At 43.0% G+C, this 17803-nt stretch overlaps 1 long non-coding RNA gene across 1 annotated transcript; it reads right to left on the bottom strand.

Moving 5' to 3' along the window:
- Positions 1-384: 384 nt before the first annotated feature.
- Positions 385-6485, bottom strand: LOC142775105 (uncharacterized). Its single transcript, XR_012886661.1, has 2 exons — positions 5960-6485; positions 385-769 (listed from the first exon to the last, which is right to left on the bottom strand). It is a non-coding gene; the product is annotated as an uncharacterized LOC142775105 (long non-coding RNA).
- Between the last annotated feature and the right edge of the window lie 11318 nt (positions 6486-17803).

Genomic DNA, 17803 nt, shown 5'->3' with positions numbered 1-17803 from the left:
TTTTTTAACATTAAGGGTCACTAGCCAGTTAGCACATATAGTTGATTAGAAAAACACATTGTGGAGTATACAGTCATTTGCGAAAAGTGTTGTTCACCGGGGGAGTCGGTATATGCGATTCATGGCGAATACCACCTCTATTGTCCGTAACACATCTATATTCCATTTCATTCTAACGGTGAGAAACCCATACGTTTAGTCAAGTGCAAAATTTTAGAGACGAAGGGCTTCTTGATTTTATACATATTTTATTTTTATAGTCTTCTTTCATTAAAATGCAATCAGTCGATTATTACTAACATTGCACATAGAATCGTCCCTTCCATGTTTAGACAGCTCTGATCTTTTGTCATGCAAATAAACAATTTCATAAAAATGAGGCTGTTTCAACGCTCGAATATATGATTTATTAAAGTATTAACATAATGGTAAATAACAAATTCACAAAACAGTATGGATTAACTTAAAAAAAGTTTCTAAGGTACAGAGGCTCATTCACACATTGAATGCGTAAGAATAAACATATAAACAGAAGCGCCTAAATTCGAATAAAAGAAATATTACGTCACCATACAAATCAAACAAATAGCATAGCTAACATATAACTGAATATTTCGCAATAAAACATAAACCTCCTGGTCATACAGGCGCCTCTCGGTGTCACTACCGCCGTTCACATTGCAGGCCGGGAACACTGAAAACAGCAGGGGGCCTTTTCGACTATTCTTCATCGAGCCAACGACACTACCTCGTGAAAACGCAGCGTGCCCTGCGAGAGATAAAAAAAAAGAACAAGAATGGAGCAAGGAAATGACAACAGCTTTTGCGTGTCGTCAAATATGAAGATGATGCCCGACAGAACACATGCACAGGGCGATGGATTGACCGCAGAAAAGAATGGTGAAAGATTGGAAAAGCAGCTGCTGCTAAGAGCACAATTCCCACTAAATGAAGCAAATTGATTTCTTTAATTCACACATTTGTTTTGGGTACGACTTACCAGGTTTTAATTTTTAATATTTGTTCGCCTATTAGGTCACGAAAGCATAATTTTTAGTCAGTATTACCTATGGAGAGCCTGTTAAGTGAATTAAATATCCTAGACACTTCGTACTCAATACCTTACAGCTCTATCTTATTTTGGTACTGTGCAAACCTATCCTCCAATGAGCGAGTTGATTACACCACTCACCAAGTGCAAGTAAACTATCACTCTAAATACATACATACTAACTGTACTTTCCTGCGAATAACTTCGGCTCAGTATTCCTATGAAAACTATGGCTACTTATACTAATATGCTATGGTCATTTATTATGATAAGTGCTTTAATGCTAAACGTAGTGGACATTTATGCTCTCTCTGGTTCTGAAGGTGGATAACACAAGTTGGAAAATGCCGACTTTGACAATACCCACTCTGTCTCTGCACTCTGTCATTCCATCACATTGAAGCAAAAGGGAAAATACAAAGACGCTGCACCACATACCGAAAAGAATTTTTCAGGATCCAAGCCATGTAATATGAAACATGGATACTAGAACAGGAAAACGGCGTGGGAAAGCTTATTCCTTCTTCTCACCTGCTCCCCCCTCCCCTTCAATATACAGAAATACTAAAGATACGTGGGCAGCTTATTTTTTATAGCGCACCGTTCCTATTTAGATCACACCAACTGGGTAGCATGTCGGCTTTCAAGAACTTCGAAAGATATGACGCGGAACCTAAATCTTTCCAGATGACTCAGCCTTTTTCAAATGTTCGGCAGAGATCAGGGTTGGATAATCCCTGTAACTGAAACTGCGAGAGATAGGATTTCACACGACATTAAATTACATTGATAAAGACAGCCGCAAATAATGGCTAGAAATATGCGAGCAGATTTGGTGAGCACAACTTGTACAGTATAACCAGGGCTAATTGTTTTGTTTACGAAAGAAAGACCTTAATGTCTTTAAGGTATCTTGCCGCAAGAGTATATAACCTCGATATAACGAACCCAGATATAATGAATTATTGGTTATAAAAAAAAGTGAAGAATGGCTGTGTCATTGATACAGTGCCACAAATATAATTTTGTAATAAATTTTCAGATATAATGAAATATTTTGATTGATTGATATGTGGGGTTTAACGTCCCAAAACCACCATATGATTATGAGACACGCCGTAGTGGAGGGCTCCGGAAATTCCGACAATGTGGGGTTCTTTAACGTGCACCCAAATCTGAGCACACGGGCCTACAACATTTCCGCCTCCCTCGGAAATTCAGCCGCCGCAGCCGGGATTCGATCCCGTGACCTGCGGGTCAGCAGCCGAGTACCTTAGCCACTAGACCACCGTGGCGGGGCATAATGAAGTATTTTCATGACTGGTGTGATTGTAATATTGAAGTTTGAGTGTATTTCCAAAAGCAGGTTTGGAGACCCTATTAAGCCACGCCGAACACAATCATCACTCTTCCTTTTCCGGTCATCTTTAATGTATGTATGTATGCCAAACAACAATGAGAACTGCCATGACAACCATCCAAATAATAAATGCAATATTAATGCCATAAAAGGGCTATTAGGGAAGCTATTGTAGGGACATCCAAATGAATTTTACTTTGTAAAATTCCCACCTGAAATTAAGCACAGTTAAGCATATCCATTACGCTTTTCTATCTAACAAGCACCAGCGCACGCAAAGAGGAAAATGTTCAGCAATTCTAAGGCAATAGTCTGGAGATGACAATGCCTTCACAAGGCATTGTTAAATATACTTGCGATTGGGCCTCTTAAACAATGAACATTCCGTTTTGTGTTTTAGAGAAATGAACCTGTAAGTAGAAATCTAAATTCTTGGTCCCGATTTTACTGCATCATTGCGTAGTCTATGAATATAGCTCGTTCCCAGAACAACTTGTGGCCAGTAGATATTCAAGGCAGCAAAGTGGTGGCTTGTCAAGTATGGTAGACATGACACTTTTCGTTTTTACATTTCTGCAGATATCTTTGATGAGTTAAGTGCACAAGACCAGTGGATTGACTCGTTTAAAGGCCTTCGACTCCGTCACTGAAAGATTTTCCAGAGCACCCATTGCGGTTCACACCTCGGTGCCAAGGTGCGTTGAGTGACACCCTGTGTCACACTCACAGCTGCCGTGCCTCAACGTAATGGTGCTTGCCAAGTGCAACGACCTGCCTGGACAGCATCTTGCTTTTTATGCTGGTAGCATGCTCGCTCATTTGTTGCACACTTGGCAGATTTGGTAGGCTTTTGCGATGCACATACGGTGCGCACTTGAAATGCTTTTACGGTAGCACATTGCAAAAGCCAACATGAACCAAGTAGTACCTTTCATTCGGTAACTGGTCGTTAATTCGAATTCAGTTATTTCAAAAACCCACTTAGTTCAAAGTATTTCGGCGGTCTCATATTTTGGAATGCAAGTTTGAGCGGATAATTTGAAGCGGTGGTCAGCATAAGTACGGTCAATTCGAAAGATTTGGGTGCAGTGTGCCGATTCCCGATCCCGATTTCGCCACAAATTCGCGAAAACGACGGCCTTCAAGAGCCACCAGGCAATGTACTTGAGCAATGCTAATGGGTGGTAGATGAAGCACCCCTGCCTCGCTACTTCCAGCACAAAAAATAAAATTACTGTCTAGTGATCAGCTAAAGTATGCGCCTGTGGAAAACAAGACATGCTTCACTGAAATACAGCAGTGACGTGCGACCAGCATGTCGCATGCTTTTCGCAACGATCGCAACGTCAACGCGTCATGATTTATCCATTCTTTCTGTAAATTTAAAGAAATAAAGAACAGTCTGAAAGAATCCGCGATATATGCAAACTTCCCAGTGCCGATTGCTTCAACAATTTGCGCACTTGCACAGCTGGCGGAGGTCTTGCCTGCAACGCCTACTTCGAAAACTCCGGTGGAAAGTTTCAATGATGTTTTCAAGCCAAAACACATCGTGAATTTCAACACACTGTCCATTATTGAATTCTTCATTTTACAATGAATAGGAGAATAATTGCATGTTTGCAATCATTCTCCTATTTGTGCGTGCTGACACACCTACGCGCAAGCGACATGCTGCCCGTGTCACTACTGTGTTGCACGTATTTTAGTTGATCACGTTTTCTTATGACAGCTGTTAGGCTCGGTATTCTCCCTTGTTTGCTGCAAAACTGACCAGGTATCTCTAAAAAACATGACCCTTGGAGTCGCAAACTAGACGGCGCAAGAAACAACCAACCTGATTAATTTGAATAATTTTATGTTCATTGCATTGAATTTTTTGTATGTTCGGTTACTTCAAAAACCCGCTTGATTCGTTCCTCACAGTCCCAGTGACTTTGAATTAACAAGGTTTTACTGTACTTCGTCATATGCAGCATTGTGATCTGTGCATCTTTTTGTTGTGCAATACTTCACGCTGTCTTATGGTAGCATTATGCATTACATGTGCTTCGCTAGTGCCCTTAGGGCAATGTTTTGGGTATCTTAATTCTTTAAATTTCAGTCACATAATATACTGTTTCAACAAGCACAATTCGTAAACTTAAAGTAATTATAATATTCTGCACTTATTCAGAGCCAACATGAAATGTTTAAAGAGAACAACACAAGATAACTTGCCAACATGGAGAAGTGATACAGTGATGCTGGCAAAAAATTTATTCCGAATTCACTTTCTCATTTCCGATATTTTGTACCATTTGTACGCATTATGTACCGTATTTACTCGATTCTACCGCGCCCTCGATTGTAACGCGCACCCGATTTCCACCGCGAAAAAAAAAAAAAACGTAAGACATCGATTGCAACGCGCACCCATTTTTTCTCGCTGGCCCGCATGATCACACCACTCGAAAAAACTACTCCTTTCAAGAGCGTCTTCCATTTAAATATGAGGTACGGGCGAAGCTTGCGCCCATCTGACGTGTAACAGAGCATTCCCGTCACTGTAGTTTTACCGTGGACCGATGTCAGCACGCGAACTTGCTTCGCCCCCTTCTTCTCGACGGTTGTGGTGCCAGGCATGTCGAAGTAAAGAGGCGTCTGATCGGCATTCCCGATTTGCCCAAGCAGGTAGTCGTTGTTGCGCCGCAAGTTTAGGAGGAACCTCTGAAAACTGTGAAGCTTTTCATCGTACTCCTCCGCAAAACTTTTCGCATATGCATGTTCCCCTTCGGAGGGAAAAGCCTTTCCTCTTCATAAAGTTAGTTAGCCAGCACCTGCTCGCTTTAAACTGGCTCCGCATTAGACCTTTTTCTAAGACTAATTGCATAGCCCGCACTTGGAGCAGTTCTGCCATCACGGGCCGCTGTGCTGCTCGCTGCTAAAGCACATACTCGCCGAGCAGCTCTTTAATTTGCGAAAACCGACCCTGCTGTGGTCCACTGAAGCCTTTGCGTAAAGCTTTGCTGTCGAAAATCTTCTTTTGTTTCCGCCGGTCCCGCACGCACGTTTCGGGAACTCCGAACGACCGCGATGCGGCCCGATTTCCGTCCGTTTCTGCACACGCGATGACTTTTCTTTTAAAAGCGGCATCGTGGTGCACTCGAGTTTTTGGAGTCGGCCATTCCACGCCGTCGATGTTAATGCACTACTAGATGACGAACTCCTCAGCACACGTACCAAGTGCCGCACATGATAAACACATAGGCAGAAATAGACGACGCGCCATGCCGACGCACCTAGGGGGCGGCCATTTTAAATTTGCCGATGGCAATAGATTGGCCATAATTTTTTTTTTCGTACTCGATTCTAACGCGCATGCGATTTATGAACTCGCTTAACCGGAAAAAAGGTGCGCGTTAGATTCGAGTAATTACGGCATATTTAAGTCCTATTCTACCCAATTCACCATGCATTTCAGCACCGTATCTGGATAAAACACACAGGCCAGAGTAATTCACGACCTAATGCGTAGCAGTGCAATACCACTGTGAGTGTGTACACACCTTTGTGATGTTTAGGTATGGGACGATGAACCGGTACTCGGCGATCTGCCCTGCGCAGCCCTCGCGGTGGTTGAGGTGCAGATCGACATGCAGCATGCGCTGGTCGTGATGGAACGTCGCGTTGAGGTGCAGTGGTCGTCGACGATGGACGAGGAGAACAGCTTGTGCTGCACAAACACGCCCAACTGCACCAGCGTGCCAAACCAGATCGACGACAAGCTCACGTCCTGGTCATACGGGTGCTGAAAGGCCTCCAGGGGATTGGGAACCAACCACTGAAAAAGAGCCTTCCCGCAGGCCTTCCCGCGACTGGCACTGCACCACGCATGACCAAGCTGGAAAGAAAAAAGGCCGGTACATTTTTCGGATTTTCAAGAGAAGGACAACAGGCCAGAATGCGAATTTAAATCCTGGTGGGAATAGAAAAACCGTGAATAACAGCGGCAGATTCGGGCGTCCTTTTCACGATCCATGTTGGATTTATATCTTCAAATCTAGTTTAAAGGTCACAAAAAGCCCACATGCGGCGCCGCCTAGTGGAAGAGCCTCGAAGCTGGATTACGGAGTCATTCACACTGCTTTACTTGGTCCGATACTTTTGGGCACACCACAGTTGGTGCTCGAAATTATTATATATTATTATCCATCCTTGCTTCATTCTGAGCTCCTTCCAAGGCAGTGGCCCTGCAACACTTTTTGAGCACGGTCAGACAATGCTGCCAATCAGTAGTCGACGCTCCTGAAAACACGCGAGCCAAATACTATAGCGCAGCGCCGGGCCTGGAATTCACAATAATTTCTCAGAGTCAGCTAAAGATTGCTTCTTTTCGTTTTGACAAATGACTGAACAAGCTCAAAAAAACTACTCATCACAGCCATTGTATACGCCATTGGCAGATTTGAGCACGGCACGTTCGGTCGTTACTAGGCCCACCACGGGAGGCCGCGACTTGTCCATGCACGCGCGTGCGATCACACGAAAACGCTGCGCATTCAAAGAAAAATAAAAGAGAGATAAGTGCTCAATGTCACGAAGTGCACATGACGTACTTTCTTTCTCCATGTCATCCCTCCCTGCTTAATTTCCAGTGCTTTTGTCGGGATGAGAGAAGAGCGAATACAATTGCAGCGTGTGATAAATCCAACTCAGCTCGCACTGCATGGACTAAAAAAAATTTTGTGGCGGTGAATTCATGAAGCAAGAAGCTCCTTTACTGAATCCATTTAATGGCTACTTGAAGAAGGGTTGCAGGGCCCCTTTAAAGGCCGATACAGAATACAAATGAAATTACTGAAGAACAGAGGCTAATATATATGCGAACACATTTGCAGTGTGTCTTCATCTCTGCCGAATTTCGAAAAATAGTACTAGTCAATACCAGCTGTGAAACAAGATCACATGAACACTAAAGTCACTCACATGGTCAAGGTCAATGAAAACCAGCATGTAATAAAGCCAAGAAAATTACAGGGCACGTTAATTGTACTGTTTTGAGTAGGAGTGTGTGAATACTCAAAGTTTTGAGTGATTTATGAATAGTTCTTGTTATATTCAAACTGAAATTTTTACTATTCAAACTTCCCAAAGACAAATGGAGTCATTGTCAAACTAAATATGACCCCTTCAAATCTTTAGCATGCTTCACCTCAATACATTTGCCTTTTGCGGCAAAACTGCTTTTAGCCTGAGCTACGGTCGAACTTTTCCAAGACAAATACAGCCGTCGGACTGAATGGCACGTTTTCAGATTTTTAAACGCTTCACCTCATCCGAACCGCATTGCAGCAAAGCTGCCTTTTAGGTTTGGCGACAGTAGCAAATGTTTTGACTCAAGAAAACGCCGTTTCCAACATGGGGACGATAGATATGGCAGAGGTGGGGGGGTGCCTCCATTCTGCTTTGGATCAGAAACTTGGGCAAGAAGTCCGAAAAAACGGATGCAAAATATTTTTAGCCTCCAAAATTCCAAATGTTTATGTATGTCGATGAGGCAGATTCGGAACTTCTAACTTGAAGGGAGCAGCTCTTTGTCTGCCATATCACCTGGGTTTCCACGGAAGTTGAAAGAGGAGGAGAGGACGAGAAAGTAGCATCTCAGTCTTTCACTTCTAAAGTGTTCTTGGCGACACTTTGGTTGCACCAAATCATCTACACAAATACAATTCAGCCTCTGCATTGACTCATTCTCGATAAGACAACTATGGATACCACCTTACCAGCGCTTCATCAACCTAGCGAAAAGAAACACTTTCATGTTGCTATATACCATAAGCAAGTACTTAGGCATCCTTTGTAATTTTCTTTCCTCAAAAATCCGATTCAAACTACTCGAAAAAGATTTGAAAATATTGAAATTAGAAAACCTTTCCAATTTTCCCTTGCAATTTCACATTAAACTATCCAAAAAAGATTTTAGAAATATACAAGAAATATTTTTAAAACATTCCATTCCATTTACACTCACACTTCAACATTCTTCGAATTTACTTCGCACCCGAAATTTGGTGTTCACATAGCTCTAGTGTAATCTTGCCATTGCGATACAGATGTGAAGGGAATGAAAAGGAAACTTGCCGCTGGTGGGAATCAAACCTGCAACGTACGAATTATGCGCTCGATGCTCTTGCCAAATGAGCTACGATGGTAGTGGTCCCTTCATCCAATTTGTGGGGTATTTTATGTGCATGGAAGGAGTGTTAGTAACACTTGCAGCATAGACAGCTTACGTCATGCAGACATGATCGAGTAAGCCCTCGCATACAACTACCTGAAGTTTGCTGGAACAAGATTCTCGCTACAAATGATTGGAGAGGATTTTGAAAGCTCATGTCTTTGTTTAACACAATGTTAGTGAATACTGGCAGAAATCGAAGGCAAGACCAAGAAAGTACACGAGATGTTAATACATCCAAACCTTATTATAACAAAGTTTCATCTTACATGAAAATAGATTTGCTATATCAAAAAATCCATTATAAAGGTCTATTTTTAGCACTATACCTATTCCAACTTTTCTTGGTTTACTTCGTTATAACTGACTTTTCATTATATCTGGGTTCGTTATATCGATGTTTGAGTGTTGTTAAACTCTTTCAGCGAACTGGGAGCGTAAAAACATGCACCAGAGACGGAGAAGAGCTACGCATCCCGATTGCTCACTCTGTGCTGTGTGGCTCTTCTCTGTCTGTTGCGTGTTCGTGTGCTCCCAGTTCGCTAAACGAATACGAACTACCAACAAGGCCACCTTTCTATACTGTTTTAAGTGTACCGTAGAAATTCTGACAGCGAGTTAAACAAAGTAAAGGTGTCATTGTGTCACAAAAAGAGCAACGAACTCATACCTGAAGATATTTTGTCGCCGGGCCAAACCAGACAACGCCGGGCCGCTCTGTAGTGCAGTCTATGTGATAAATCGCCTCCTCGTGAAGGTACTTGACCGCTTTACGGTACAACTCGCTGAATGAAAATGCCGCATCGGCATCCACCAGCGGAGTCTGCTCGCTGAAGAATGTCCGATAGGCATCCAGGAACTCTTCGTGACCTTCCCTGCCATCCGGTGGGTTCCACCAGAGTTGGAGCTTCAGCTGATCGTAGCTCGTAGGCATACTGCATAGCATCAAAGACTTTTTAAAACAACGGCGGGACTGTCTTATGGTCAGTTTCGGCAAGTTGCAGTTATTTAAAGTGCACCAAATGGGCTGAACATGAGTATCTGCATTCGACTCGCAATTCCACTGCATATCAGGTGTAGGAAGAGCAGTCTCATGCTTCGAAGCAGACAACTATCACCCCAGAGCTAACATTTCCTTCACTAATATTTTTGAGTCATTAAAAATCGTGCCCAATGCACAAGGTAGCAAGAAGCTAGCACTGACTAAAAATGTATGGCTTTGTTTACGTCCAACAAGAGCATCAACCTTGACACACGAACCTAGACATGACCTAAAGTTGCTCTTTAACATTACCCAATATTATGTATCTGAATGGAGATGACAATATTACAATACATCCTAGACTTCACAATTCAATAAGTATGCATGAATTGGCCTTGAAAGTTGCTACTTAACGTTACCTAAATCTTACGCGGCTGACTACTGATGACATTACTGTATTATATCAGAGATTGAACAATTCAGTCAGTGGGCATGAACCCTGAAATTGTTACCTAATAACATTGCCTACATCTATTAATCTGATTGCTGACATTATTAGTATATGTGCTGGATTGAACCCGTGACAAAGCTTGGCATCACCATACTTTAGCTGCTACTAAGCTACCATGACATCAGGTTCCATTTCAGTTCAGTCTAGACAATACAAGATGACATGGACAACAAATCTTTTGTACATACAACGACAACTCAGGAAGGCCAGCATAAAAACTGACAAAGAATGAAAAGCTCCGAATTTGTGAAATGTCCAAAACTCTGCAAAAACCGATTGCAACTCTGTTTATTTTTTTACATGCACATTGCTCCTACTTGCTTTATATGTGGGACGATGATTAGGCTGCCAGCGAAGCATGAATTGCTTCTCAACTGACCTAACGGCAACAAAGAAAGTTTTAGTGTTGCACATAAAATGCAGTCAAGATTAGTTTAATCTTCACATGCTTTATACAGCCTAGAAATAGTACAAGGTGAAACTGTAGAGCCGTGAAACATTACTACTAACAAAACCTAAAGCGAACTTACAACCACAAACACATCCGAGGACATGCACAGCGCTTCAGTATTTACCGATTTCACCATGCCGCCCTATTTGTACAACTTAATGCAACACGAATGTACTAGTGTATATTTACTTATAGGCAATAAAAATTCATTTCATGCCTTCTATATGCCTTCAAATTGTTACTGGAATGTAATTTATATTCCCACTGAATACTGCATCAATGTAGAAGTAATCATTTTGGTGTCTCATGTGCTGCAATTCAAGTGTGGCACACAAGTCTGGAAATGCTACCTTCCATCACCTGCCTTATTAAAATAAGTGACCACATAGCAATTCATGCCACTTTTGCACAAACCCAGGCTGTGCATCAGTCGCATAAGAAAATCATTCGTCTCTACGATGAAGGAAATTAGTTAGCTATCAACAATGAATTTGAGCAATTGTACGAGGAATACGAAGCAACATTTCAAGAGAGCGACATTCATGAAGGCTGGTCTCGAAACTGTCATCATTTGCTGGTTTCGATGAAATCACATTAAGTTTCTGAAGAACACCAAATTCATTTCTGCGGCGTATTTAACGCTGTTGTTTACCCAGTCACTGTCACCTGGAAACCTACCAAAAGAGTGGAAAAATGCCAAGGTCGTTCCCAGTCTATAAATCGGGCAACAAGAGTTCACCCCTAAACTATCGCCCCATTTCCATCACATCAGTGCCTTGTACGATCACGGAGCATGTCACATACACTCTTATAATTTGCTTCCTTGATTATAAAAATTTTTTCGCCATTCGCAGCATGGGCTCCACAAGGGACTGTCTTAGAAAACGCAATGACTGCCTTTATGACCTCCACCTAAATCTAGACGCTAACATTCAAACTGATGCAATTTTTCTTAATTTTGCGAAATCATTCCACAAAGTTGCTCATTAACGCTTACTACTAAAACTCTCCCGACTAAATCTCTGCAGCACTCTAAAGCACTCTGCAGCATGTCAAATCAATAGCTTAAAAACACTAATACAGCCCAAATGCATCAGCCACTTGGAATCCTTGCCAGATATTCCTCCCAAACGCCCTTAAAGCCTTTCAGAATAGTGCCATTAGTTTCATTCATTTCGCCTCTTCATACAATTTCAACGTAACATCTTTGAAAGCGGAACATGTCTTACTAACATTTTATCATCGACGCCTCATTGCTAGTTTATCTTTATTTCATAAGTTCTACCACAGTGCGCTACATCAAGCACCATATATTTCATCACCATCACACACATCCTATCACACTGGTCACCCCTTAAATGTTGCCTGTCCTCATGCTCGCAAAGTCACATTCGCCTCTTCATTTTTTCCTCAAGCAGCGAAGGACTGGAACGACCTTGCACAAGACATTGTCAACTCAAGCCCTACTGCTTTCATTGAAGCGATCACATCACAATATACCATGTGATAGTGTGTTCAACCTATTGTCTATATCAAAACCCACCCCTTATGTAACACCCCCTAGTGGGGTCTCATGTTTCAATGTTACTTTAGGAACAGGTCACAATAATGTCAGAGATTTTACATCCCAAAACCATCATACGGTTATGAGAGAAGCTGTGGTGGGGGGCTCCGAAAACTTCGACCCTCTGGTATTCGTTGACGTGGACTGACCTTTCGCCTCAATCGAAACGCGACCACAACAGTTGAGATTGAAGTATACGACCTAGGAGTCAGCAGCCGAACACCATAAGCACCGTTCCACCACGACAGACTTTTGGAACAGCTGTTATAAAATATAAAGGTGCTGTAATGAACAGATGCCAGCTAAACTATTTGGGCTAAATTCTTCTAAAAATAAGTGTTTTGAATACTGGTGGATCCGTTTTTACAAAACCCAAAGGGATGTTAAAATTTACTAACTTTTTTTTATTAACAGCTACTAAATGGATTTGAACGGCCATACATCCGGTAGTTACTGGGATGACAGTTCCAAGGGTATATCTGCAGAATTGCCCCGCCTCCTCTCTTGCATCTGCAAGAGGGGAGGGGGGGCAGTCAGTACAGGCAGCTTTTCTTTCAATGCAGTGGCATGACCGACAATAGTAGAAGGGATGGATTCAGCCACTCATTTCAGGGGGAGAGAGGGGGCGGGCTGAAGTAACACCAGATAGGGGGCATGGTAGTTAACTTTTTACGAGCACAGAATCTCAGTCATAGCATAAATACCGTTAATGTGTGGTCAAAGTTGTCCCGCTCATTTGTCCTGATTGGTGACAGCAGGTGAACGACAAGCACTAAAGAGAGGGGGAGGGGGTGCCAACAGGCTTCGGAGAGGGAGAAGGGCTATAGCCCCTACCGCCTGCCCTCTGGATCCCCCAGCGAATAGTAGTGAATAGTGTGTTACATGCGAAATTGGCTGGCTATCTTGAAAGCTGCGACCCGAGTGTGCCAATCAAGCTGCGTAGCTTATTGGGAAACTGCTTTCTCTGCTACCTGTATTAGCACAGTTACACCATTACGCAATAAACGTCAACCGACTAGCCCAACTTGGCGCTGTTCTGCCATATTTCATGCTTCACAGCGGACCGCCGCAGCCGCTTGTAAGTTTCCACAGCGTAAATACACCTGTCACAGCCGAAGCACTGCATACTCCCAAGGACGGAGCGTCATGCATGGTGCCATGCCACGCTCTGCACCCATCCAGTCAATTTGAGCGGGATAACAAAAAAAGAAACACCCCCGCCCGTACGACGTCCAGCGGATGCAAGAACGAGCACAGCACCGAAAGTAGGGCAGACGTGAAACGAAACTGTAGAGAATACCAGTTGCCATCCCGGACCATATTGCCGCGCTGTCACTCCGCGCGGCCGCAACGTGAAGGGCCAGAATTGTATTCTACGTTGAAGTTGCTGTCAAAGTTCAAAAGCTCGTCCGCCGGTGCATCGGGTTTCGCAGAACCGCGCCGCATGACGTTGCAGCACATGGCGCCAACGCCATCAAGGCAACAACGCGACTAACGCAAGGCACAGAACACCTAGCAGTTTTGCGCCAGGAAGCACCTATGTCATGTAGGAAGCATTTTTACTTCCTCCATGAACTAAGCCTATGTTCATGGACTATGCCCATGAACTATGCCGCTACACAGAACACCTAGCCGCTATGCCCACAGAACGCCCTATGCCTATGCCGACGGCGCTTTGAAATGCCCCGCGCGGCGGAAATGCGAACAAAAACACACACGCACGCACACGAAGTCTTTTCACTCGGGAGATGACGCTAGTTGTTTCCACGCCCAGGCGCGGGTTTTTAATGGCCTTCGAGATGGTAGGCGCAAACACGCCGTGCCATAAAGCTTCTTACCATAAAGCTTCTTAGCTTGCATTCCTTGTCATCTCAAAGGGCATAGTGTCTTTGAAGCCTCCAAGATAATAAGCGCAGCGTGTTTTTTCTGATTTTCTCGCGCTCCCCAACAAATTTATCGAGTATAGTTTCACTACAGTGCACTAGATATAAGGATGTTGAAATAAATCTAAAGTTAGGAAAGAGAGGTAATTAAGTAAACTGGGAGTCACCAGTAATTTTTCTAGAGTTATCGAATTTCAATCAATTAACAGGCGCATCCAAAACGCAGCACACCATATCTTTCGAAAACTTGTAACACGGATAATCACGGCATGGAATCGTTATCTACGTATGTGAATTCCGCGATAAACATGGACCAAATTCGATATTCACTCGCCAAGAAAAATATGCATGCACGCCCTCATTCTTGCCTTGTTAAGACATTCACAGAAAACTTGGAAATTAAAGGACATTCAAACGTCCTACTCATTCCAATGTTTGATACATGCAGCCACAGACGACAAGTCCTTTTTCCATAAACTTAAAACTCAGGAATAACGTCGTGTAAGCGAGCATTTAAAGCTTCAAGTTACCTTCCATGCAGCTATACGCATGTATTACACGCATGCGCACCTTTGATATTGTTTCTAATTTAATGAAATACGCGAAAAAGTAGGCTATCGTCAGCGAACGAAGCGAGAATACTTACACGTAAAAAGTGATCCCAGGCGTCTTCCTGATGTGATTTGTGCCGCCATAAGCGACGCACGAAGTCACCATGGCCTTGTAAAATCTTTAACTGCTTTACAAAAGCATGTTACAGTATCCAGCGGCCACTGCGAGGGCGGAGCTACGAAGCGCACTTTGTCGTCTGCTTCAGAGTCTTTCCTTTTTCTATATGGCGGCGCCGGCGTCACTTATTGGGATAGTCAACGCCTCCTAGATTTCTTATGCCTGCTGGATTAGCGGCGGTGACTTGGGAAGCGGCGGTCATCGGAACTACGGTGGTGACGCCACTAAAGTAGGAATGTCATCAAAAATGTTTTTACGTTTTTGGAGCTAATATGCAACAAAAATAACGTAAGAAGTTTTTAAAAAGCGTAAACGTCATTATAATTAACCCTACATAAGTGACACCATCATTCAGCAAGCAACTTTTTCAATACAAGGCATCGTCTCTAAAGTTAGTAGTAAACGCCAAAATTGCTAATCTCAAAGGTAGAGTACAAAAACATTCACTCCTACGTAGGCAGCGTCTTCATAGATGACGGGCGTTTTGCGCTCATGCGGCAGGCAAGAAAAATCTAGGAGGCGTTGGTATAGTGTACTAGAATATGCTAGAACACTATACTTATCACGTGATACTTATAAAGGCGCACCATAGAGTTTCCCACAATATTTACTAGAGAGAACTCTGGCGCTAGTGTCTATGGGAGTTGCAACACACGGCGCTTTAACGAGCATGGGAATGATGGGCAGTACACACATTTGACCAATTTTCGTACTTCTGGCCTGCTTCTGGCTCCGTGTGTGTTCGTGTGGCTTGAAGCTGTTTCTTCACGAAAACATAAATTAGCAAATGTTCACCGTTTGCGCTTCGCAGCCTTATTCTTTTAAGCTTACTATTTTGAATCAAGTCCCTAAGTTCAAAAGGTTTCGTTTTTCTCTTTCAAAACAAAACCGTAACCAGTAGTAAACGAAGCCGCAAGTACGATTCGCCGCCCGCAAGTACGAAGACTAGGCAAATGTGTGTACTACCCATCATTCCCATGGTCGTTGAACGATCGCAGCGCCAGAGTGCCCTCTAGTTATATGGCAAAATCTATGGGGCGCACCTCCACTCCAGATTCCAGAAGACAGGTGGCGCTACCTATAACCTCTTCGTCTGCTACTTTATCGCTGTTTGGACGGCGCTTAAGTAAGAATGCATTCTGTAATGAACCGCCGGTATACAGGTGACAATTTTTTTAACTTAGAAAGCTGATCGAGTAATCTGTTCAGTGTTGTCGCGCGTCAGTTTGCAGTTCTACGATAAAAAAAAAAAACGAGATGGAAATCACTTTTAGGTTACACCAATGAATAATTGCCTTTTCTCGTTCATGAAGCAAATTATTTCATGCGCCCATTAGCAGCTGCACGCTTTCAGATCAGTCTGTTGTCGAAGGGTGCTTCGCATATTGAACTTTGATTGATATGTGGGGTTTAACGTCCCAAAACCACAATTTGATTATGAAAGACGCCTTAGTGGAGGGCTCTGGAAATACCGACCACCTGGGCTTCTTTGACGTGAACCCAAATCTGAGCACACGGGCTTACAACATTTCCTCCTCCATCGGAAATGCAGCCGGGATACGAACCCGTGACCTGTGGGTCAGCAGCCGAGTACCTTAGCCACTAGGCCACCGCGACGGGGCGACAGACGAGGAAGACAGGAACACAATCAGCAGTGCTGAAAACCTTTCTTACTCTCAAGAAATCGAGTAGTTTCTCTGAAACAATAACGCTAAATCAAGAGCCCGAGATATATATTCACGAAATGCAATGATCTTTATGCAGTAAGCCAAGACTTGCAGGGAGTGCTGTAGTGAAGACTCAAGCGCTAAAGAGAGTCCATTACAGTGTGCGCCATCTCTTCATGGGTCATACCAATAAAACTACACGCAACACGCCCGAAGCTATCTGAAATCGTCGAGAAAATCAACTCATAGAAATGCAGACAAATAATAGTTGTTTGGAAGCTGATGCATGGGAGTTCAGGGCTAAATGTGCAAAACATTTCCGTTGGCAGAATCATGCCGCAAAAATAACAAAACGCCTAGAAAATATTGGGCACACCTATATGCTTGTTACAAATACAATGTACATTTTCGCGTATATAACCATACCACAAATAAAACCAAGTAATGTCTAGTAAATACACAGGAGTGAGAAGCTATAGTGATGCCAGCTATATGCATATCAGGTCCGTAGCAAGAAAAAGTGCCCCCCCCCCTTCTCTATATCCAGGTGGAAAGTGGGGGTCAACGAGGACAAATAATGAAAATAGGTGCATTGCAAAGCCCTAAAGGACGACACTTCCCACCTGCCCCAAGAAAAAAAAATCGATGCCAGCTTGGTGCACATGCAAAGAATACGTATGTGGTTAGCATCATATGTATAGTTTCAAGGGCAGATGTGAAGTGGGTTTGTGATAACTCAGTTGTGTTTGTTCCATGAAAGCGCGTTGCATTCTTCAAAAAAAAAAGGGGGGGGGGGGGGAGGGGGGAGCCAGTTTGTTTTCTCTCGTGGAGATAGTCTTCTTGCTGTCGTTCCATCTTGTTGCCCTTTATCGGTTGTACTGCACGCAATAAAAGAAATCTACATTTGCTCTGCCGTTTCCTATTTTTTTAAAGCATTTGCACGTGGTGTAGTTTTCTACGTGGTTCTAAATATATAGTAGGATGACCACTTTCTTACCTTAAATTAGTAACTGACACGTGCATTCTGCAGGCATTGTAGATGAACCACGGTGTTTTTGAACACATTCTTCAACATTATCATCATCATTAGGGCGATGATGTAGCTTCGAGTTCTACGGCTTCTAAGCAATAACAACAGCCGATGTAACTTTCATCACTTGTACTATGCATTGATGTACATCCCAAACAAGCAAAGTTCATACAAACGTACAATTGGTCTAAATTATTTATTGGAACAGCAACTGCGCGTTAAATTCTCAGTCAAGGTAGAAACCGTGCATAAGCTATCGTAGAAACGGCGTATTTATGAGAATCATTTACTAGTATATTTCCTGCATTAAGGCATAACCGATATCTAAACGAAATGTAAAGGGCTGGAATCACCC

Source organism: Rhipicephalus microplus, chromosome X (genome assembly GCF_043290135.1).
Source record: "Rhipicephalus microplus isolate Deutch F79 chromosome X, USDA_Rmic, whole genome shotgun sequence".
NCBI lineage: Eukaryota > Metazoa > Arthropoda > Arachnida > Ixodida > Ixodidae > Rhipicephalus > Rhipicephalus microplus.
Note: the sequence above shows the minus strand (reverse complement) of the source record. Positions and strands in the feature narration are given on the sequence as shown.